The 23,778-nt window shown below is 46.0% G+C and overlaps 1 protein-coding gene across 10 annotated transcripts in view; it reads right to left on the bottom strand.

Moving 5' to 3' along the window:
- Nucleotides 1–23,778, bottom strand: part of PRLR (prolactin receptor) — a 258,625-nt gene that overhangs the window by 153,492 nt on the left and 81,355 nt on the right. For 3 of the 10 annotated variants that reach the window (XM_089779426.1, XM_089779427.1, XM_089779425.1), the window contains one exon: nt 5,704–5,810. The exons of the other annotated variants lie outside the window; for them this stretch is intronic. The gene's annotated coding sequence lies outside the window, so the exon portion shown is untranslated. The remainder of the gene's footprint in view (nt 1–5,703; nt 5,811–23,778) is intronic. 10 annotated transcript variants of the gene reach the window in all.

Raw genomic sequence — 23,778 nt, 5'->3', positions numbered from 1 at the left:
CACATAAAGAAGAAGTCTATAGCAGTGTAGCAGCTCCTACTATACCTGCTTTTCCTGCTCCAACACATAGATAGTATGGCTGGGGCTGGGGGAGGCAACAGGGAAACTAAGCTCTAGGGGAGAGAATAAACATTCAAATTAAAACTTCTGTATATACAGGCAGTCCCTGACTTATATCGGATCCGACTTACGAACGGGGCTTTCTCGCCCCGGAGCTCGCAGGCAGCGGGACCGCCCAGAGTGCAGCGGTCCCACCACCTCGACCTCCGGGGCGAGAAAAGCTGCTCAGAGGCGCGGGACTCCGCCGCCGCTGCGGCTTTGCTCCCGGTGTCCCTGGTCTGCTGGAGACGGTCCCCAGCAGACCAGAGGCACCAGGAGCAAAGCGGCAGCGGCAGCGAAGTCCCGCGCCTCTGAGGCTTTGCCAGAGCTGGGGAGGCGGAGGGGTTCCGCGCCTCTGAGGCTTTGCTGCGGCTTTGCTCCCGGTGTCCCTGGTCTCCAGCAGACTAGGGACACCTGGAGCAAAGCCGGGGAGGCGGAGGGGTCCCTCGCCTCTGAGGCTTTGCTCTGGCAAAGCCGGGGAGGCGCGGGACTCCGCCGGCGCTGCCGCTTTGCTCCCGGTGCCTCTGGTCTGCTGGGGACCGTCTCCAGCAGACCAGGGACACCTTGAGCAAAGCCGGGGAGGCGGAGGGGTCCCACGCCTCTGAGGCTTTGCCAGAGCAAAGCCTTAGAGGCGCGGCACCCTGCCGCTGCGGCTTTGCTCCCCATGTCCCTGGTCTGCTGGGGGGGGGGGGCAGCTAGTGCCCCCCCCCCCCCCAGCAGACCAGGGAGATGTGGAGCAAAGCCCCGGGCCTGTGGTAGAGCAGGTGGGGCGCTGCCGATTGGTCCTGCAGCACCGCTCCTTGGCGCTACTGGACCAACCCGGCAGCACCCCAGCTGCTCTGCCCCAGGCGTCCCCAAGTCAGCCGCTGCTGAAACTGACCAGTGGCTGACTACAGGAAGATGCCTGGGATTCTTAAGTTGAATCTGTATGTAAGTCAGAACTGGCGTCCAGATTCAGCCGCTGTTGAAACTGATCAGTTTCAGCAGCGGCTGAATCTGGATGCCAGTTCCAACTTACATACAGATTCAACTTAAGAACAAACCTACAGTCCCTATCTTGTACATAACCCGGGGACTGCCTGTAGTACTGTCTGTCTGGGCATAAAAACAAATAAATCTATGTTGCAAGGCCCACCTCCTTACCCAGACTTTGTGGATTGGAGAAGTGCATTAAAGTCTGGTATTGATGGAGAAGGTAGGACAGAACTTATGTTTGAAATCTCTGATGAATTTCTAAACTTCTTCTGTTGGGTAAAGTGTTGGTTCCAGCTTGTGAAATACCTCCTTTCCCACTGCACCCCATACACATTACCTGTTAACCTCTACTAAATGCTTGGATGGGTACATTTATGCTCTTACTGGTGCCCTTAAATACCTCTAGGGTTGCCAGATAGTTTCACAAAAAATACCAAACAAGGCAGGGGAAAAAAAAAAAGGCCCTGAGCTTTTAAATCCCCCCGCCCCCACCAGACATGGCAGGGGAAGAATGTCCCAAGCAGCCTTTTGTCCAAGAAAAACAGAAAATACTGGACATTTTACATGTCCAGTATTTTCTGAGTATTTTTACCTGACAGAAGCCGCAAATATCGGATTGTCGGGGCCAATAACGGACACCTGGCAAACCTAAATACCTCCCCCGTACCCTGCCAACTGCATCACTATTATTTATATAGCAAATAAATATATATCTTTTTTACATTCCATACATGGCATTCCACAACTATATCTTAATATCTACATCCATTTAATTAAGATTATAGAATTTAATAAATCACCTATATTTTTAATAATATGCTTTTAATACTTCTAATGCACAACGAGGACAATATGATCGATATGTGTGGTACCTAACAATCTGCAACAGGAAATATTATTAGAAAATTGGAAAGGATGATGGACTTGTGAGACTACGTCCATCTTCAAATTGAAGCTAGACAAATTCATACTGGAAACAGGGTATAACATTTTTAACAATGAGAGTAATTAACCATGGGAACACTTTATCAAGGTTGTGGTTGATTCTTTATCAATGACAATTTTAAAATCAGGATTAGATGTTTTTCTAAAAGCTGTGCTCCAATTCAAATAAATTTTTGGGGACGTTCTCTAGCTAAATTTCGGGGATGATCATTTTTGGGGATGATCACAGTGACCCCTTCTGGCCGTGGAATCTACAAATCTTGGCCTACACAAGACTGAACCAAAATCATCAGAGTTAAATAAGTGAGGTTTCTACATTAAATCTAAAGAGTCAGGCTCAGCAACAAAAACCTGTATCAGACTCACGTTGTCTGTGGATCAAGCACAGAGAGGGGAGCACTCAGACCAGTGGGTTATATTTGCATAGAATTTTTCAGAAGAAAAAAGAAAAATTGACATTCAAGCCAAATTAACTATATGTAGATTAGAAGCAATCCAACAAACTGAACTTGGAATAGAGGCAGACTAAAACTGTTATGTCTTGGTTTTCTGCAGTTCTGATTCTGTGTACTGATGTTTTAAAATTCTAAGAATTCTTCCCCTCTGCAAAGACAGCTCTTTTGGTTCTGTTATTTTTTTCTTTAATCGAAAATAACTGATTCTACATTGTTTTGCTCTTTGTGTATGGTAACAATGAAAACTAAATGGTCTTGTCCTTGGAAAAAATGATAAAATAACTAAAATGCCATTAAAATACCAAACCAAAAGCAATGAGGAATTATTCATGAATCATTTTCTGACCATTAGAAACAAGTTGAGAGAAGCAATTAATACATTATATGTCTAAACAATAACACTGCCAAAAGGAATTCAATTAGAAAAATGAAGACCTAGCAAAGCTAAATAACAGAAAATATGGCACATGGAAAATAGAATACCAAAGAAACAAAAACAATGACTTCAATCAAGTGCTCAAAGTATTGATACAACCCCACTAGAGTATAGTAAACTTCAAAGAAAATATGCACAAAGAAACTAAGTCCATGTCTAAACTTTTTTAGTTTGGCATAGCTAGGACACTCAAGGGTGTGAAAACTAGGGATGTTAAATATCGGTTCATTAAATAGTTGAGTAACTTCATGAATTCTTATCCGTTAGTCAACTATTCTACAGTCCCTGGAGGTGGGGCCAGCAACAGCATAGGGTACCAGGCAGGAGCTAGTCTGCAAGGGGAGCCAGTTTACAAACCAGCTCCTCTTGCAGAGTGGTTGCTTGTCATTCTGTGCTGCTGTCTCTGATAAAGAGGCAGCAGTGGGGGTGGCAGTCGCCCCTATCTGTAGGTGGGATCTAAGCTCCCGGACCCCACGCAAACTGGAACTTAGCTGGACTGCCTGCCCTCCTGGCTCCTAATACACTTTAAATCCAGAGCCACAGCAGGGGTAGGTCCTGGATCTGGCATGAGCCAGAAGTGAGCCAGGGTGCCTGTTGGGGAAGGGGAGGGAAATGTGTGTGACTATTCTATAGCATTGACCTTTTGCTTATTGGTTAATTGACTACAGGAAACCCCCAACATGCGACTGCCCGAGTTGACCCCCCACACTTACAACCATTTTTGTAAGTGCGGAAGGGGCCAGAAATTCCTGACTTATGTCCGTGGCCCGCATTTACAACAGTGTACAGCGCCTATCGTAAATGAGGGTTTGAGTTATGACGCCCCCGACTTGTAACGCTTCCCCAGGAACCAATCGTGTTGCAAGTTGGGGGCCGCCTATACACTATTATATCCCTAGTGAAAACCCCTGATCACCACAGCTACCCTGCTAAGTTCACTTGTGATTATTTTTTACTTGCATACTGCAGATGTAAACAAAGAAAATAGGTTCTGAAAATCTGTCCCTATATATCAAATGCATAGGGACTATGTGCTGTAGCTATCATTTTTCTTGTTTGTAGTTCTTAGGGTTTGGGTATTAGACCTTATATTGTGACTTTATCTAGTTGTAATTCCTTATGTAAATAATTATCCAGAGAAGATTTTTTTTTTGTATTCCCAGCAGGCAATTTGCTGCTGATTTGAGAATTTGCTGTCAAATTAGACTGTGAAATCTGTTGAGGAAAGCTGTATTGCTCAAGAGATTTAAATAGAGATGGGGGAAAATGTACACTTGTGCTCACTTGCACACTGTAGGGAATAATTTTTCCACTAGCAGGAGACTTAAAAGGTCTTCCCCTCTCTAATTGGTGTGCTTGTATATTGTTTCAATTGCTACTGGGATGTGGAAGCTATGACAGAATTATTGTTCAAGGCTGGATTTCTTTCTATAAACTCTGGTCTGTATTTTTTTTTTTATCATGTAGAACTAGCTGTTCATTTTCTCTTTTCCAGCCCATTTTAAATGGATTCCGTGGTGCTCTGGAAACTCCTTATTTACTGCTGTTATTCATGTATACAGATGTGTTGTACACCTGAGAGAGCAGGCAGAACAGTCCCAGTCCCTGGGAATTTCCCATCTAGAGTTTAGACACATCAGGTGAAGACTAATATAGACCAGTGAGGGAGGTGGTTTGCATAACATGTGCAGACTCAGCTCATGTGCATATTGGAGTAGGTGAGCAATTAGGTGAACAAGTGCTTGCACTGGCTACACGTTAGGTTCAGTTTTCAGCAGAAGTGTCAAATGTCTGCAGCTTTTATCAGTTTATCTGCCTATGATGCCATTTGACACAAAGGGTTATTGATGAAATGATCCAATCTGCTTTAATGCAACGAGATGTTTCAACTCATTAGGTCAATGCTTTTGGCAGGAGATTCCTTGTCCATTTTAGAAGCCAGGTTAGCAAAAAGCATAGTTGGCACAATGGCCTTCCAGAGGAATTAGTACTAGCACTACCCCTTTTTAACATACAAACAAGGTGCCTGAAATGACATGCTGCAAGTTAATTTATACAGATGACATGGCACTAATGACACCTCCAAAACACTCAAGGAAACAGAAGATCACCTTCATGATAATCTAAAAATGGAACCCACTTTCAGTACTGGTGGCTCAAACCCAATCCATCAAAACAGTGGGGTTGTCAGCTTTCCATTTTCACAACTCTGAAGCTAAGTGAAGGCTGAACATAAACTACTGTGGCAAAGAAGATCACCCACAATCCTAACACCCACTATAAGGAAGTCAGTTATTCTCAATCACAGCCTTAACGATCAACGTTTTCTGAAGCAGGTGAGTTGAATCAGTATCATCCAAAAGACAGCATGTTCTAACTGGGATTGTGATGCTTGGACACTGAACGTCAACACTTCAGGTTATTCCATGGCCTAGTACTGCACACTTGATTGTAGAAGAAGCTCATAAATGGACCTCATGAATAGCCAACTAAATGCTATTGTAACACATGAGCTAAAAGCCAGCTGGCTCTCAGCTAAAGCTATAGAGCATTATTTGCTCTGTAAGTGGTCTCAGAATCACTATATGGGAGAGTATACCACACCCATAAGGTGTGTGGATTACACTATTATGAGATTTGTAATTGGCATCATGAAGTCCATGCCGCTGCCTTGGTTTCTAGGTCTCAGAAACAGGCTTCCTTTAATCATTGGGCGAGAGAAGGTTGTGTTGCATGCGTAAAACAAAGTTCTCATAAACCAAAAGCTTCCCCATGACAGCCTAGTTCTCTCACCTCACACTTGTCTTATGTTCTATTGACCATTCTGCAGGCTGCTGGAGAAGCTCTTATGTCATCAAACTTCAGTCCAGAAGATGCTTGACTGATGCAATGATCAGGCTCTGACAAACAACAAGTACAACTGTCAAGGCAAGAGACTTTAAAATACCCTGCCACTAAAGGCTTTTGTTTAAAAAATTCCCCAAGGTCACAGATTTCCTGGTCTTGGATTGGTATCGCTGCCATGAACCAAATGCAAAATCCCCTTTGAGAACTCAGTAAGGCACATTTGGGAATTTCTTCCGGTGGGGTTTACTCAAGCTCTTTAACCCTCCCTCTGGAGAGAGATTTTAAAAAACACCTCTCATTTTTCTTAATACCTGGCAGTTCTAGATATGTGCACAGAGAACCTCCCACCTTCTAGGACACAGTAATCTGGTCATAGTCTTAAAAAGGTGATTTTTATTAAGAAAATAAAGAAAACATACTTGGTGAACATAAGTTGGTTGCTAGGTGTTACACAGCAAGGCAAAAAAGAAAGATTAAAACACAGAGGATTGTTTCAACGAAAGAGTTAAAATGGAATCTTTAATGAGTCTCTTTTATTATTTTACAATTACTCCAGCAGACGCTGGAATTTCTTATGGCTGTAGTGTGCTCTGGGCCAAGAGCTGAAATCACTAGATTTGACCCATAGCCAAATCTACCATAAGCAGAAGCAGCAAGCAGATGGTAACTGAGAACTAACAGGTTGGTGGTGGAGAGATACGATGAGTGGCCAGCAGAGCGGCGGCAGCACAATGAGCAGCCAGCAGGGCAGTGATGGAAAGGCGTAATGAGAGCCAACAGTGTGATGGCAGAGAGGTTAGATGAAAGGCCAGCAGGGTGGTGGCAGAGAGCAGGTGGATGGCGAGTGACCAGCAGCATGAGTAAGATGCCTCTTTACCTCCCCTCTTTTCCACCAGAATGGGAGGTAAACTCTGCGGATGCACCTCTGAACTCTAGATCTGCCATGACCAAGGGCATTAACTGTGAGTGGGTTGCAGAGAAGGGTTGGGCATTTGAAGAGGACATTTACATTGCTGGACTTGAAAACCTGAGAGGGAAAGGACACTGCTCGACCTACTTGGCGGTGGGACTTTTACTCGTGGGTTTGGTTATGAACTCTGTTTGTGGTGTTTTTCCAAATTAATACCAATTTATTTCCCTCCCTTTTTAATAAAAGTTTCTTTTTTACACTCAGTCTTTGTGCTTGCGAGTGGAGAAGAACTGCCTCTCAGAGGTGCCCAGGGGTGTTGTGTGAATTTCCCAGGTTTCAGGGTGGGGGCTCGAGCCAGTTCTGTTTGGATGCATAGAGAGGAACCCCTAGTTGTTGAACCTGGCCCTGGCTGACTCTGATTCTACCTAGCAGAAAGGGTTACACTTACAATTAATGAACACTTTTAAATATCTCTGATTTTGGAAGTCCAACAGTACGTCTACATAGCAAAATAACTAGCGTTATTTCAAAATAACTTAGTCCATGTCTACACAGCAGGCAGTTATTTTGAAATAATGTCAAAATACTGTCAAGCTGGAGGACTTCTTGCTCCAACTCCAGTAACCCTCATTGTACGAGGAGTAAGGGAAGTCAGAGGAATTTCAAAATAAGTGCTGTGCAGATGCTCCCAATTTCGAAATAAGCTATTTCAAAATCAGCTACACAATTGACGTAGCTCAATTTGTGTAGCTCATTTCAAGTTAAGCCCTACTACATAGACACATCCCTACTTGAAGCTTTTTAGGGTCTAATTTGCAGAAAGTCTGAGAGCCTACAACTCCCACTGACTCAGCTCCTCTGAAAAAATCAGCCCTGTTATAGTGAGGTAAACGCTATAAGATTAGAGTATGTTTGAATATTTGGGCTGATCTTTGCCAATCTGTAAATTCACGTAGGCTGTGTCTACACTGCACCCCTTTCCGGAAAAAGGATGCAGATTAGACACTTCGGAATAGCAAAATCCGCAGGGGATTTAAATATCCCCCATGGTATTTGCATTAACATGGCTGCCGCTTTTTTCCGGCTTGGGGATAAGCCGGAGAAAAGTGCCAGTCTAGACGTGATTCTCTGGAAAATAAGCCCTAGTAGGAATAAAAGATCCTCCGGAAAAGGGCTTATTTTCCGGAGAATCACGTCTAGACTGGCACTTTTCTCCGGCTTATCCCCAAGCTGGAAAAAAGCGGCAGCCATATTAATGCAAATACCATGGGAGATATTTAAATCCCCCGTGGATTTTGCTATTCCGAAGTGTCTAATCTGCATCCCTTTTCTGGAAAAGGGGTGCAGTGTAGACACAGCCGTAATGTTTAGAGTGGGGTGGGGAACCTTTTTTTGGGTCAGGGACTGCTGACCCACAGAAAAATTAGTGAGAAGCAAAACAAAAACAAAAAACTCAAAACTCAAACAAACCTGAGGACACACTCCTTACATTCCCATCACACACTAGAGCCTCAAGAGCTAGATCCAGACAAGCTGAGGGGGCTGCATTCAGCCCCCGAGCCTGAGGTTCTCCACCCCCTGTTTATAGCTTGTAAGTTACAAGGTTTAATTAATTTTAAGTTATGAGTTTAGGTTTAAGTTAGGAGGTTTAATGCCACTAAGTGGTTACAGTTATTTGGATAAAGATGTAAAAAAGGGCAAAGGATTATTTAGTTGAGCATCTATCATTGCCTAACACTGCTTTGTTAGTGCTCTGACAGAATAGCATCATAAGAAGCAGTAAAGTTAAGAAGGAAAGTCTACTATAATCCTGGATAACCATTCCATTGTAGCGAAACAACTGGGTTTATGGCAGTAGCATGTTTTTCTCTTTCGTTTTTCTTCATGTACAGCAATGGTTCAGAATAATGTCAGATTTTGGAAGTGAAGGCTTTATAGTATAAGTTCCTCCTCCTCAAGGTAAAGTTCGCTTTGGCCATGTTTTCAGGGCTAGCTGCTCCTCCATCCTCTTCCAAGTCTGAGTGAACCCACATAGGGGTCAGGATTCGTGCCTTTCTTTCCTGAGATGGAACTCTATAAGTTTTCCACTTAGATCAGGGTTTATCTGCGGTAACCCTGTATATCTAGGGACTGTTGGTCACAGACTCCTGGACAGCCTTCTTAAACTTAAAGAACAGTAGGAAATAAGTGCAAGAGATTTTAAAACAAAATTCTACATACATATTTGTCTTACCTAACATCCTGCTGACACAAGTACTTGCTTGGGTGGCTGCAAGTGCTCGAGCCAATAACTACCATCCCTCTGGACAGAGTCCCTATACAGCCAGAGTGCCTTGATTCTTGTCCGTTCTTGGGCTTTTGACTGATTGTCAAAAATTAGGTTGACATGTTTTGCAGGAGCTCAACTATATGCTGAGAAGTGGCTTACTGTGAGCTCTTGTTCCTTTCTGCTGATTTTCCTTACAGACCTCTATGAAACTTATCCAAAATATTAATACAGAAAACAACCCAAAGATTAGGTCAATAGGATGTATTCACAAGTTGCAGAACAGCTCCACACCCATCACACATTCTAGTCTCCATTCTCTTTTTACTCCAGCAGCTGCCAACAATATCACAAGGAACTAGGATGAAAAATTTCCACTGGGGATATGGATAGTCCAAGTCATAAGATCAGTCAGGGGATGATTCTCTGATGTTAGGAAGCTGGCTTTGAAGAGGAATCTCCTACTACATAGTTTCATTGACCCAATTCTACTTTAGATTTTCATGCATGCTACTGGTAAAGCCAGTTCATTCATTTAAATGTCATCTCATTCTAAATGAGTGTTATTGCTTCTCCTACCCCCTTTTTTCGTTAATGAGCTGGAATGGTTCCTGGTGGCCTCCTCATTAGTTACAGTTTGCTATGTAGTGAAGCTGGGAACTCTCGCTACTAGTTCCTGTTATGTATTGCATACTTTTAATTTTATATACAAAGGCCTAGATTACACCATCTGTCTCTTTGATAACAAGAGAATGTAAAAACAGTAGCTGTTTGGTAAGGGTACATTAAACAGAAGCTTTTATGTGATTCCTTGTGTGCTACTATACACTTCCACAGCTTGTGGCAACCAATGCTTAACATGCAAAGTCCTTATTTCAGCAGACACTTAAAAGCAGATAATCCTTTTGCCATCTTAACCCTATGATAGCACTGTAGTTGACAGCAGAGCTATTGTGATGCCCAGATAAGAGAACTACTTGTTTGTGCTTCTGCCTTTCTGAAAACATCGTTCTGCAAGGGCATTAAAGTATTCCCTAGATTCAGACTGTTAACCCTGAGGACAGCAGTGCTAAGGTACAGTACCCGGTATCCCTAAATGCTAGACTTTGCAAAATATAAAATGATGCCCTCTGAACATTCTAATTGCTGCCTTTGGTAATATGGGAGAGGAAGCTCCCAAACTAAGGCAATAGCAAAATCAATTACTGAATAAGCAGAAAATATAGAGAAATGATTAAAAAATAACCCCTACCCTCCAAGGTTTAGAGATGATTGAGAATCCTGTTTCATTGGCATAGTCGGAAACAGAAGGAAGTAGCTTTCCCTTCTTTACCTATAGCATTGACCAATCCAGGATTCTCGCTAGTGCACAGAAAAATGTTTGAGAGATCTCAAAAAAATTACAAGCAAGTGACCTTTCACCTGAAAAAAAAACATGTAAAGAATTCACATAATACAACTCTCTAGGAAGTGCAACAACATGGTCCAAAGAGTATCCTCATTCAAAGCTCCCCAGTGGCCCTTGTTTTAAAGTTAAGCAGCAGAGCAGAGGTGCCCAATTACCTCTTTTTTTAGTACTAGGCACAGGAATTAAGCGTTTTTGCCTTGGAGTGTTAAATTAGAACTACAGAGAACAAGGAATTCATTTGCTAGCCAGGAAGCAACATAATTGGAATGCTTTACTCCCTGGGCAGGTTATGTGCGACGCTTAGTAGGTGACTTGGTTGATTCTAATTTTGCCACTGCTGCCTTAAGGGAGCAAAATTGTTTAAGAGCTACATCAGTTGTCCTGGTTTGGCTAAGAAGTTAGAAACCATGAGACTCACACCTGGAATACAATATCTGAAGAGAACAGACAATTCACTGCACAATATTTAATCATATGCTTCTTTCTGAAGTTGCCTTGATTTCTACCATTAACCTCTAGATAACTTAGTGAACTTTCTTCTTTGACACACTGGAATATGTACACCGCCAGAACTCTGCCAGAAAATGTTACATGTTCATTATTTTATAAATCTCTAATTCAGAATAATTGTAGCCATGTCAGTCCCAGATATTAAAGAGACAAGGTGAATGTGTCAACTCAAAGCCTCACCAGATCCGCCAGAACAAATACAAAACCTGCATTTTGATATGGGAAACTGCCTATATTAATTTTGTGTAAACAGTTGAGGTTGGAGCATGATAAGTCAGTGGAAATCCAATTGGACACTGTTCAGTGGGAGATACCCCCAGCTATTCATCCATTTATTAGTAGATAATTGCAATCTTTCGTAATAGGAGACTACAGAAGAATCCTTTCACAAGCTAACAAAACACAGCAACTAGAAAAAAGGAATTTAGGACACAATTAATATCATCTGTTTATTAAGAGCAAACATAAAAGCTAAAGTTGCATGCAGACATGACAGTCCAATGCTAAAATACATAAATTCTACTCACATTAATTTTATATAATCATGCTTTGAACAAAAAGCTGTTCTTTGCATTTTCAAATTAAAATTAATAGATTATGCAAAAGCTTGACCCATAAACATTTAATTGTTTTTCATTTTCCTTAAACTTGGCATAATGCAAACCTGTTGTTACCGGTTTCAAGGGGCCATCCTCTATTTATTACATAGTAATAAATACAGAGGATTTGCTAAGCAAAGAAGCACTGTTGAGGAAAATTTTAATGGAAAATTATCATTGCTTTTCAATATCTCATTTTTGACGGGTAGGAAAATAGGACAAATTCAGTATAAACTGGTATAACAGACAGTAGTATAAATACCTGCAATCACTTTGGCCTAGGTTCACAAAGTCACCTGGGCAAACTTTTAGATGTGTAGAAAAAAATATCACAGGAATATTCACAATATGATTCACTAAATCTGAGTTAGGTGCCTAGGCTCCCTATAAAATGATGAAGCTTCAGGTGGTGGCTGAGTTAGTCTGTACAGAAAGAAACCAACAAAAAACTGCAAATTCAATTCACATGCTAATGAACGTGGTTCTTTTGAAAAAAAAAAACTTTTTTGAAAGAATCCTTATTCCTGGAACAATGAGGATTACAGGGTTCTTTCGAAAAAAGAGGTTTTTTCCCCCGAAAGAACTGCATCTCGACTGCTTTTTTTTAAATAACCTTTTTCGAAAAGCGATCGGATGCGATTATGCAAATGAAGCATAGATTTGTAAATCTGCACTTCATTTGCATTTTCGATTTCCTTCATTTACATTCCTCTTTTGAACAAGGAATGTAGTCTAGACGCACCCTAAGTGTCCATAGCTATGGAGCCTAGTGGCTCCCATTGGCTTAGGTTTGTCATTTCCAGCCAAGGAGAGCTGTGGGAAGCAGCATGGCTCAGGAATGTTTTGAGCCCCTCAAACGAGTTAAAGGGCTGAATGGTGAATCTCTCTGGGGCATTGGCAGGAGATGGATACCTAAAAAGATACAGCAGAATGCATTATCCAAGGCAGAAACATGAGAGCCAGCAGAACTTTTTGTTGCAAAAATGTAGATGTTGAATAGGTTTAGGAGCATTTAGGATAAGTTTATGGTTCAGCAGGAGTTTTGTGAATTGCAGTGGTGTTGGAACTCGGCTTAAGTATCTTGTCCTGGGGCAGGTTCTCTTTCCCCCCTCCCGGGTCTATGGCCAGCCAGTGCGTCCTTTACTCCCAGTGGGGGCCTGCTCCCAACACCAGGGCCTGATGGGCAGCTCAACCTAAAGCGGTCACTCAGAAAGGCTTGCTGGCCCTTTATGGGAGGGCCCACCAGCCCACTTGCCAAAGTCCATAAAACAAGTCAATAGCTGGACCTTTAAGGCAGGGCCTGCAGGCCAGTGGCAGCAAGTCACAGGACAGGGCTACCCCCGTCCCCGGTAGGGGGACCCAGGCCCACCCTACTCCACCGGGTCCCGGCCCGGGGCCATGCGAGTGGTAGGCGGACTCACCACTCCCTCGGCAGGGAATCCATCCACCGGGGTGGGAGAGGCAGGTCCTGTCCCCACTCTGGGCCACTTCCTACAGGATCCTGTGAGATAGCATCCCATGAGCTTGCTGGGTCCATGCCTTCCCGGGGGGCCGCTTCTCCCTCATAGGCTGCAGGGGGGGAACGTCCCAACTGGTGTTCGGGTCACTGCCATCCGCCCTCTGATCAGCTGGCTGATGCTGGTCTGGAGCTCCTTGCAGAGGACCTTCTTCCCTGGCAGTCAGCCCAGACTGAGCTTTCCTCCAGGCCTTTATACCTGGGATGCAGTTTGAGCATGTGTAGCAGTGTCGTGGGGGAAGGGGTTTTTCAGCCAGGTGGGCCTGCTAGTGCGGGGGGGCGGGGGGAGACACTCCTCATCCCAGGCCAGATGGGCCTGATTAGGCTCATCCTTCCCAGTGTGGGGCTGACACATCCTGTCCCACTGGCATGAATTTCTGGAACTGCTTAAAACGGAATACTATTCCGTTTTCAGTTTTTCCGGAAAAGGAGCGTCTACATTGGCAGGCTGCTTTTCCGGAAAAGCCCTTTTTCCGGAAAAGTGTCTGTGGCCAATGTAGATGCGCTTTTCCGGAAAAGACTACTGGGCTGTCTACACTGGCCCTTTTCTGGAACAGTGTTCTGGAATAAGGACTTATGCCTGAGCGGGAGCAGAATAGTTTTTCCGGAATAGCGGCTGATTTTGTACAGTAGAGCGTTGTTGCTTTTCCAGAAATTCAAGGGCCAGTGTAGACAGCTCGCAGCTTATTCCGGAAAAGCGGCTGATTTTCCGGAATAAGTGGCCCAGTGTAGACACAGCCTTGCTGTGTAGGCACGCTATTTCAAAATATGCTATTTCAGAGTTTCTGAAATACAATATATAGAAATATGAGCTTTTAAAACCAGTTACCCAGATATCAGGTGAAACGAGATAGGGATAAATGACAAGCATTTTCCTTTCCACATCCTCGTGGTTTTTAACAGGGAATTTTAGAAGTGGTTTTAACCATGACCTTCAGGAAAAGGAGAGAGGCCTAAAATGTTCTCTTTTTTTCTTGCATTAACATTTGAAGTGCTGAAAGTTCCTGCAGTGATTAGAGAACTAGTGAAATGATGACAGCCAGTGAAAGTTGAATCATTAAGAGTATAAGGATATTTCAGTCAAATGAAATACATGGTGAAGGATGGGGGGTTATTTTGCACTAACTTTATATGAAAAATGAAGAGTTCTGTGGCACCTTAAATAGTAATAGATTTATTTGGGTATGTCTACACAGCAAAGTTATTTTGAAATAACAATTGTTATTTCGAAATAACTTTCTTAGCATCTACACAGCCAAACCGCTATTTAGAAATTAAATCGAAATAGTGGAGCACTTATTTTGAATTTGGTAAACCTCATTCCATGAGGAATAACACCAAATTCGAAATAGCTAAATCAAAATAAACACTCTGCAGACGCTTATTTTGAAATAGGGGGCCTCCAGTTCTTCCCAGGGTACTCTGGTGTCCACTCTGGGCACAACTAGGAAAACTCTTCTGCTCCACCTCCAGCCTCGGAGTCCTTAAAGGGGTAGACTCTGACCACAGTGCCTGTACCAGCTACAAGCCTGCCAGCACAGAGCCAGTAGTCCGTGCACCTGGCCCAGCATGAGCCAGCAACCCAGCCCTCCACAGCTCCCCAGGAGCAGGCTGGCAACTCCCAGGAGCCTGCCAGGGGCCACAAAAGGCGGGCACCTTCCTGACCTAGTGCGGAGATCGTAGACCTGATTGAGGTTTGGGGGGAGGCCTCCAATGTCCACGATTTCCGCACTAGACACAGGAATGCAGCTGTCTACAGACAGATGGCTGACAGCCTGGCCACCAAAGGCCACATGTGCACCCAGGAGCAGGTGAGCATGAAAATAAAAGAGCTACGGCAGGCCTATGCCAGGATCTCAGGGGGCAGCTCCCAAACAGGGGCTGACCCAGACCCCTGCCCCATTGACGATGCCCTGAACCGCATCCTGGGGGGTCAGATGGTCCGTGCCCCCCAGGTGGTCATCAACCCTGGGGCAGAGGGCCCTGCCCATGACAAGGAGGAGGAGGAGGAGGACAGCCAGGAGCCACAGGAGCCTGGAGGGAGCGTGCCCTGCACTCAGGACCCCCAAGACATCCTAGCAAGCCTATCACCGGTGTCATCTGAGGCCAGGAAGGCCTCGACATGTGAGTGCCATCACTGTCCCCTTATGCGGGGCCAGGGGACTGGGGGGAAGAGGGAGACATGGGATCGCGTGTGTGGGCCTTGCTGACCACGGAGCACGCAGCAACCTGTGCATGTGCTGTGCCACCCTGGGCATGCGGCCCCGGCTGGCTACCACACAGGGGCCCTGGCCTGTTACCCACATGCATGTATGTATGAAGGCACACAACATGCTCCTGACCCCGGGGAGGGACACTGCACGATGCCCTCCCTCCACAAGCCCCCTCTATGCAGAGGCACAGCACATCTCCCCTTTCCCCCCCACGCCCCCACTATATACAGAACAGGGGCCAGCTCACACTCCGGGGATAGCAGGACATGATGGTGCGGAGACCTGCCATCCTCACCTTGAAGAGGGGGGCTGGGCTTCACCCACTGTGTCCCCAGGGAGAACTGACCACATCTCATATTTCTCCACAGACACACCAGGTGTGAGTGCAGGGCGCACCACCCTACCCAGGACATCCTCCTGCATCTGGGCCATCAGCAGGTTGACCCGGAATCAGGAGGAGTACCAGCGGCAGCACCTGGGGCTCCTGCGAAGGCAGGTCTGCTGCCAGGAGCACTGGGTGCAGGAAGACCTGCAGCTGCGCCGGGAGAGCTTGCGGAAGCTGCTTGACCAGGGGCGTGCCATCCACGATCACCTGCAGACCCTGGTGCAGAGATTGCTGCCTGCTGCTGCTCCAGCCCCTGCAGCCAACCCAGCTATCGCTCCTCCTCCCACTCCTGCTCCCTCTCCCATTTCTTCCTCCCTCTCCCACCCCAACCTCCTCACCCTCCATATCTGCTCCCCCCCCCCGGAGACGCCGAGGTCCCCACACCTGCAGTGCTGGGAGACAGGTGGACCAGCAAGACCCCCAACCTGAGCTTCTCCTCCCCTTGTTCCCCCTTTCCAGCTTTTGCAGAAAAGCATCCGTGCCAATCTAGACGCTCTTTTCTGCAAATGCTTTTAACGGAAAACTTTTCTGTTAAAAGCATTTGCGGAAAATCATGTCAGTCTAGACGTAGCCTTTGGGTATAAGCTTTTGTAGGTAAAAACAACTTTCTCAGATGCATTGGAGTGGAAATTACAGAGGCCAATTCAGTCAGGGTAGATGTGGCTCTCATAGATGTGGATGAGGATATCCATGACTGATTTTTGCAAATGCGGATACCAGTTTTGAATCTAGAACCCTGAAAACTTGCAGATACCTGTTTTATATCCATGGGTGTCTACATCCACCAATATAGATACAGATATCCATGGATCATTTTTGCAGATGTGGATATCTATTTTATATCTGTGGAGGGCTCTATACATGGCTAAAGAATCACTATACCTTAGATCTCTCATCCCTCAAGAGACAGGTGAAAGAATAGGCAGCCCTTACCAGGAAACATTGCAATAAAGGGATGTATAAAGGGGCTTTCTAAAGGGATGGCTGAGAGGAGTCACTTCTTGGGGCTCTATTTAATGTCAAAACACTAACCGAGGAATTCAACATCTCTTATAATAAAGTACAGTGCAGAAACAGACTCTTCTGCAATTTTCTTACAACAGTCCCTATAACGAGGAGGTGGATTGGATTCATTTTCCAGGACATTATCCTCAAACCCCAGTGCATGGGAGGCATTGCCAAAGGCGATAAGGCCATGGAGGTCAAACAAGAATATGATGAGGAGATCACTTTGGGATCCAGGATCTCTTTGCTACAGTGTAACTCAAAGCAGGCCCTGAAGTCATGCACATGAACACCTTTTTTGACAGCCCGGGAGAGGGAACCTCAGCCAGTGTAAGCCTCTTCTGGTCATATATTTAATTAATCTTTATTAAGTAATATTACCACTATTAAACACAGCTGGAGATTGTTTGGACTGATTGCCTGATGGATAAAGCCATTTTGGATAGATGGAAACTAGGATCTCCCCCTCCCCTTACTGATGCCCAATCCCTATATTCAGCACACCACTGCCTGGGGACCACTCTTCCCCAATTCTGGCATGGCATAGTCAGGTAACTAAACCTATCCTGAGAATATATTTGAGTGATGCAACACTGTTAAAAAAGGCATTACTGATATCACTTTGCTTCATATTTTGATCAAAGCCTTGCATGAGACAACAGATAGAGCAAGTGCAGATGCAGTGGGCCAGAGCTGAGTGGTCCCACAGCAGCTTGCTAACCCTTGCTGGCTTAGCGTCAGGTTAGTTTGCCTAGTCACAAAGGTATATGCAACTGCATAACATTTCACAGCCTGACAAATGCATAGAGTTAAGATGAATGGTTGAGGTAGTTCATACCATTATAGCACATTATAGGAGATACATGTCACAGCAGAATAAAAATCCTTAATGTTCTGAATGGAGAAATTTGATTCTGCAGTGCACTTCGTGCATGAGATAAAATGGAATAATTTACACAAAATGATGTATTTTGTCAAGATCACCGCTCAGAATAGCAGACTAACCAAACACGCCAGCATAAGTTGCAATACCCTGCTAGTTCTGATAAAAACATCTGAAGGATGTTGGCATCACAACATCCTGGTGAATATCATTGCATGTCTTTCTGATTTGCCCTTAGCTTATTTGAAAAAGCCCTATTTCCACTTCCTGGTCAACTCTATCAGTGTAAAGATTTCGAGGGCAAGGACTGCCTTTGCAGATTTAATTACTAACCTCTCTCCTGATTCCACCTCATTCCCATTCCCTGAACCCACAGAACACACTTCTTCATGCAAAGGAAGGACACATACAGAGCCAGACAGATCTTTATTTTCCCCAAACCTAAAATGCACTAGAAATTAAATGAGGTTCAGTGCTATATGGTCCATAAGAACAGGGGAAGCAAAATTTAAATTAGCTTATCACAGGCAGCCTCTCCCCAAGCTGGGAAGAAACTCGGGAATGGCATACCAATAGTTAATGAAAAAATATTTTATCATGGTTACTATGGATACTGAAATAAGCACAATAATTACTTGTTGATTTTCTAAGCTCCCCAAGCTTGTGAAGTGCTGCAACCCGCAAGAGCAGGGCCCTTATCAATGCATGAATGCTTATGTGAGAGGGCTGCTGGCCCCTTACTGAACCGTAGTGGAGTTTTTGGTTGGCCTTCTTGCACTCACAGGAGAAAGAGTAAGGGCTGAAAAGGAATCAGGATCCTGAGACTGACAGGCTCCCCTGGACAACACGGAGAGGCCAGCACTCAAAATCAGCAAGATTCATCGGGCAGGTTGGCCAGCCAACGAAGGAGTCGATAGCCCAGGGCTTGTCCTCTAAGGATAGGTCCATATTGCAGTTAGACACTAAGACGTTCAGAGGTGGGCTGCAGCCTCAGCTCTAGGATCCTATAAGTTAGGAGGATCTCAGACTGTATCCTAAGCTGAAACATGAACACTGCAATTAAAATCTCTTAGGTTGAGCTCAAGTCAGCTGGCATGCAAGCCGCAGATTTTTTATTACAGCATAGGAATCCCTGCAATGTTGGGATTCCCTCCGAGGCTGTTTTCATTTGGGCTTCCCAAGAACTCAGTTCAACTCCAGATTTCATCACTTAGGTATCTTTATTTGGCATCCCATGAAGCTATGCTGAGTTGATCAGATTCAAATGATGTGGGTGGATGGAGGGTACATCACAGCTTCAAAGTTACACAGAAACTCCATCTTTTTGTATAGATGACACATTGCATTGCATGTACTATATGCTGCATTACACATTTCTGGATTGGCTTGGTTACTTTGCAGGAACCAATCCCTGTGCAGCATGCTCTGTCCCTGCATGTCCCATGTTTGGCCTACTCTTTACTTCATCTCTACAGTCCTAAGGATGTCTACACTACACACAGCTTTTAGCCACAAGGCTGTGTCAACAAAGCCTTATTGCTAAAAGTCAGCTTGTGTGAACGCTGTTTGTGGGCACTTTTGCTGTTAAAATATATCCACCCCCCAAAGAGCAGGTTTCATTTCATTGGAAGGAGAATCCAGACCCATCCTGGGGAAGTGCTGCATCAGCAGTGTCATAGCAGCACATCCAAGTCCAGGAAGAAGACACTGGCCTTATACAATTTTACAACTGTAAAGTTTATAGCACTGGAGAGACGCATCACTGAACCTTACCTAACCCATTTTCTCATAGTGCTTACACTATGAAATGCTCATTGATCCCCACAGAAGCAGTTTTGGTATAAATACATTGTATATACATTTAAGTGAATTGCAATGATTACTGGTTAAAAGCACAACAGGGGGAACTCTTGTCCCTGTCTAGAGTTGCACACAATGAGACTGACAACAGACAAACACCCAGGAACCTCTGGGCTCAGTCTATCTTGTGTAACATGAGTTCTGTTCACACAGGGTCAGGAGGGAAAATCAACGTGAACATGTATTGGGGTGAAGTGAATTGGGGCAGGGATTCAGATCCTTTTGTCACTTGGTTCAGCTGGGGTACTATGTCTGTTTCCTTACTATGGTGGGATAAATTGTCCCGCTTGCCCCTGATTAATCTGAGGGGGAAGAAAAGAAGAATAAAGTGTTTGGAGAGTTAGCAGCAGAACACACACAAGATCACTGAGGAGTGGAACGGTGTTCTCCTTGGGAAGGAAAAAGTCAAAAACAGCTGACCAGAAATGCCTTGCCATGAGTACTGACTTGACAAAGGGCAGAGACATGAAGCAGCAGTTCTTGGAGGCAATGGAAAGATGGAATGCTTTACTAGAGAGGATGCTGCTGCAATATTCCCAGATAGCACAGCAATCTCAGCCAGCACCACATTCCAGTCATGTTCTCCCTATGATGCTAATGGACACAACTTGTCAACCAGAGCCCATTCCCTCCACAGACTACACCCCAGAATACTGAGGCTACGTCTAGACTGCAGGCTTCTCTTGGAAGAAGCTTTTCCGGAAGAGATCTTCTGAAAAAACTTCTTCTGAAAGAGAGTGTCCACACTGATTGGACGCTATCTCGCATATAAGGCCACCTGGAACCGCTTCAGGCAGGGCTTTAGGTCACCAGTTGCTTCCGAGTGCTGGTGCCGAAGCCTAGCTGAGACATGCGCTTAAGGGGCCCCTCCTCGGACAGCCATTTCTCTGCTTCTGCTGCATGCTTTCCTACTCTTTGAGGGACAGCAAAGCTCTCACAGTGCCTGCTTTGGTTGCCCAGCTTTCTTGGAGCCACAGCTTTTTTGTTAGGGCCATGGAGCTGGAGCTGCCTCTGGGCATGCGATGACCCCACACAGCCATGCTAGTTTCTGCAGCAGTTTGTGCCAGCTGCCTTCCTGGCCCTGCACGAGCTTGACTCTGAGCTCATTCTGGAGACCTTCTCCCTGTTTGAGGGAGCAAGACCTGTTCAACTGTACACCACAGTCGAGAGGTGTTTATGGAGTTTGGACACCAGTTCCAACTGGTGGGACCAGCTGGTCGTAGAGTGGTGGGATGACCAGCAGTGGCTCCAAAACTTCCACATGCGGAAGGCCTCTTTTCTGGAGCTGGGTGCCTGGCTCGCCCCTGCCCTCCAATGATGCAACACCCACCTCCAATCCACCATCCCCCTGGAGAAATTGGTCACAATCGCCATCTGGAAGCTCTCCATCCCAGACAGTTACCAGTCGGTGGGCAACCAGTTCAGCGTGGGAAGTCCACCAGTGGGGGCCCTCCACATGGAGGTTAGGCACTCTTGGGCTGCAGTCCCTGCACAGTGGGTGAGGGAGGGAGAGGAGAGTCCTGGGAAAGAGGATCCCTAGGGAAAGTGGGGTGGGTGGGAAAGCCCCATCCCCGGGGGGTTGTTGTCCCGCCCTCATTCAGCCCTGCTGCTGGATGGGTGGCCTCATAGGGGCTCTAGGGCTTTTGGAGAGGGAGGGGGCAGGCACCTCCCTAGGACTCAGGAACACCCTCTCAACCTCTGCTTTGTGTGTTTTTTGGTCTCCTTCTGCAGGTGGTGATGGCCATCAACTCCATCCTGCTGAGCAGGATCATCCACCTGGGATATCTGGACCCGATCATCGCAGGATTTGCCTCCCTGGGGTTCCCGAACTGTGGTGGAGCCATAGAGGGGACCCACATCCCAATCCACGCACTTGAACATCGAGCAGCCCAGTATATCAACTGCAAGGGCTACTTTTCAGTGGTGCCCTGGTCGACCACTGTGGACAGTTTACAGACATCTTTGTTGGGTGGTTGGGCAAGGCATACGATGCCTGCATCTTTCATAACTCTAGCCTCCACAGCAAGCTGGAGAAGGGCACATTCTTCCCCTGCTGTGACTTTGCAGTTTGGGATGTGCAGATGCCACTGTGCATTGTGGGAGAAGCAGCCTACCCCTTGATGACATCGCTGATGAAACCCTATACTGGCCATTAGGATCCCAGGAGAAACCAGTTTAACTTCCACCTCAGCCAAGCCAGGATGCAGGTGAAGTGTGCCTTTGGACACCTCAAGGTGTGGTTCAGGTGCCTCTTGACCCACCTCGACGTGGGGGAGCACAACATCCCCAAGGTCATCTCGACATGTTGTGTCCTCCACAATATTGTGGAGAGGAAGGGGGAGGCCTTCCCCCCAGGGTGGGGGGCAAAGACTGGCCATGAGGGGAGACCCTTTGAGCAGCCACGGACAGCTGCCATCCACCAGGCCCATCAGGCTGTGGTGTGCATCCGCCAGGCCCTGATGGAGAGTTTCTCTCAAGGACCCCAGTAACTCTCCCCTGGGCTTCCTCACTAGGGGCCTCTGGCTTGCTCCAATATCCCTTTAATACCACAACCCCTCCCTTCACCCTTTCCCTGACCTCAGAATAAAGACACGTGTTTGGATTTGAACAGAACAAACTTTTATTAAAAAAAGCTGGGGAAGGAGAGGGGTACTCATAACCTGGAAGGGGAGGGGGCTCATAACCTGGACGGGGGCTTAGGGCTGGGAGTGGCATGGGAAGTGGTTGGGTCCCACCTTCGGTGCCACAGGGAAGTGGGCAGGAGGGGGGCTGGAGTGGAGTCAGGGATGGTGGGGAGGGAGGAAGGGGAGGAGGCATGGACATTGCTTGGGGAGGGAGCAGGGGCATGGCTTGGGGAGCAGGGGGAGAGGGAATGGGCTTAGCAGGGAGAGCAGGAGGATGTTAGGCAAGAGCAGTGACAACAGCCGGGTGTGCCATCATTTCCACATGGTGGCAAACATTTTATCGTACGAGCTGGTCCCACATGTGGGTCTGCCAGTCTGCGTCTTCCCGGACCTTCTGAGCCAGGGTCTGCTGCATGTCGCTCAGGATGCCAACATGCTGCCGCCTCAGCTCCTCGGGGAGCATGGAGCACTTTCGGGTCCCCTGGAGTCGTGTGGGTCACTCAGGTGGCGTGGCTTGCTCCTCAGTCCCAGCTGGTCCCACTGGGTAGAATAAAAAGCGGGAGAGGCAGTCAGTCATCCAGGCAGACACTGTCCCTGAAGCTGTGCCCTCCCCTGTGAGCAGCTACCAACTGTCCTCGGGCCAGAGGATGGGGAGGTGTCTCAGAGCCAGGCATGTGTAGCCTGCACAGCAGACCGTGCCTCACAGGTGCCACAAAGTTCCCAGGGAACCATGCTCATAGACTCATAGACTTTAAGGTCAGAAGGGACCATTATGATCATCTAGTCTGATCCCCTGCACAATGCAGGCCACAGAATCTCACCCACCCACTCCTGGAATAATCCTCTCACCTATATCTCAGATACTGAAGTCCTCAAATGATGGCTTAAAGACCCCAAGATGCAGAGAATTCTCCAGCAAGTGATCCTTGCCCCGTGCTACAGAGGAAGGCGAAAAACCTCCAGGGCCTCAGCCAATCTACCCTGGAGGAAAACTCCTTCCCGACCCCAAATATGGCGATCAGCTAAACCCTGAGCATGTGGGCAAGACTCACCAGCCAGACACCCAGGAAAAAGTTCTCTATAGTAACTCCTATCATCCCACCGATAGTGAAAGGTCACTTAGTTGCCAAGATCATGTTATCCCATCAAACCATTCCCTTCATAAACCCATCTAGCTTAATCTTGAAGCCAGATAAGTCTTTTGCCTCCAATACTTCCCTTGGAAGGCTGCTCCAGAATTTCACTCCTCTAATGGTTAGAAACTTTCTTCTAATTTCGAGTCTAAACTTCCTGATAGCCAGTTTATATCCATTGTTCTTGGGTCCACGTTGATATTGAGCTTAAATAATTCCTCTCCCTCCCTGGTATTTATCCCTCTAATATATTTAAAGAGAGCAATCATGTCTCCCCTCAGTCTTCTTTTGGTTAAGGTAAACAAGCCAACTTCCTTGAGTCTCCTTTCATAAGACAGGTTTTCCATTCCTTGAATCATCCTAGTAGCCCTTCTTTGTATCTGTTCCAGTTTGAATTCACCCTTCTTAAACATGGGAGACCAGAACTGCACACAGTATTCCAAATGAGGTCTCACCAATGTCTTGTATAACGGCACTAACATCTCCTTATCTCTACTGAAAATACCTCACCTAATGCATCCCAAGACTGTATTAGCCTTTTTCACGACCATGTCACATTGGCGGCTCATAGTCATCCTGTGATCAACCAGGACTCCGAGGTCCTTCTCCTCTTCCGTCACTTCCAACTGATGTGTCCCCAGCTTATACAGGCAGTCCCCGGGTTACGTACAAGATAGGGACTGTAGGTTTGTTCTTAAGTTGAATCTGT

Source organism: Pelodiscus sinensis, chromosome 6 (genome assembly GCF_052426305.1).
Source record: "Pelodiscus sinensis isolate ZL-2025 chromosome 6, ASM5242630v1, whole genome shotgun sequence".
In the NCBI taxonomy this organism is placed as follows: domain Eukaryota; kingdom Metazoa; phylum Chordata; order Testudines; family Trionychidae; genus Pelodiscus; species Pelodiscus sinensis.
The sequence above is the reverse complement of the archived record's forward strand: the minus strand, read 5'-3'. Positions and strand labels throughout refer to the sequence as shown.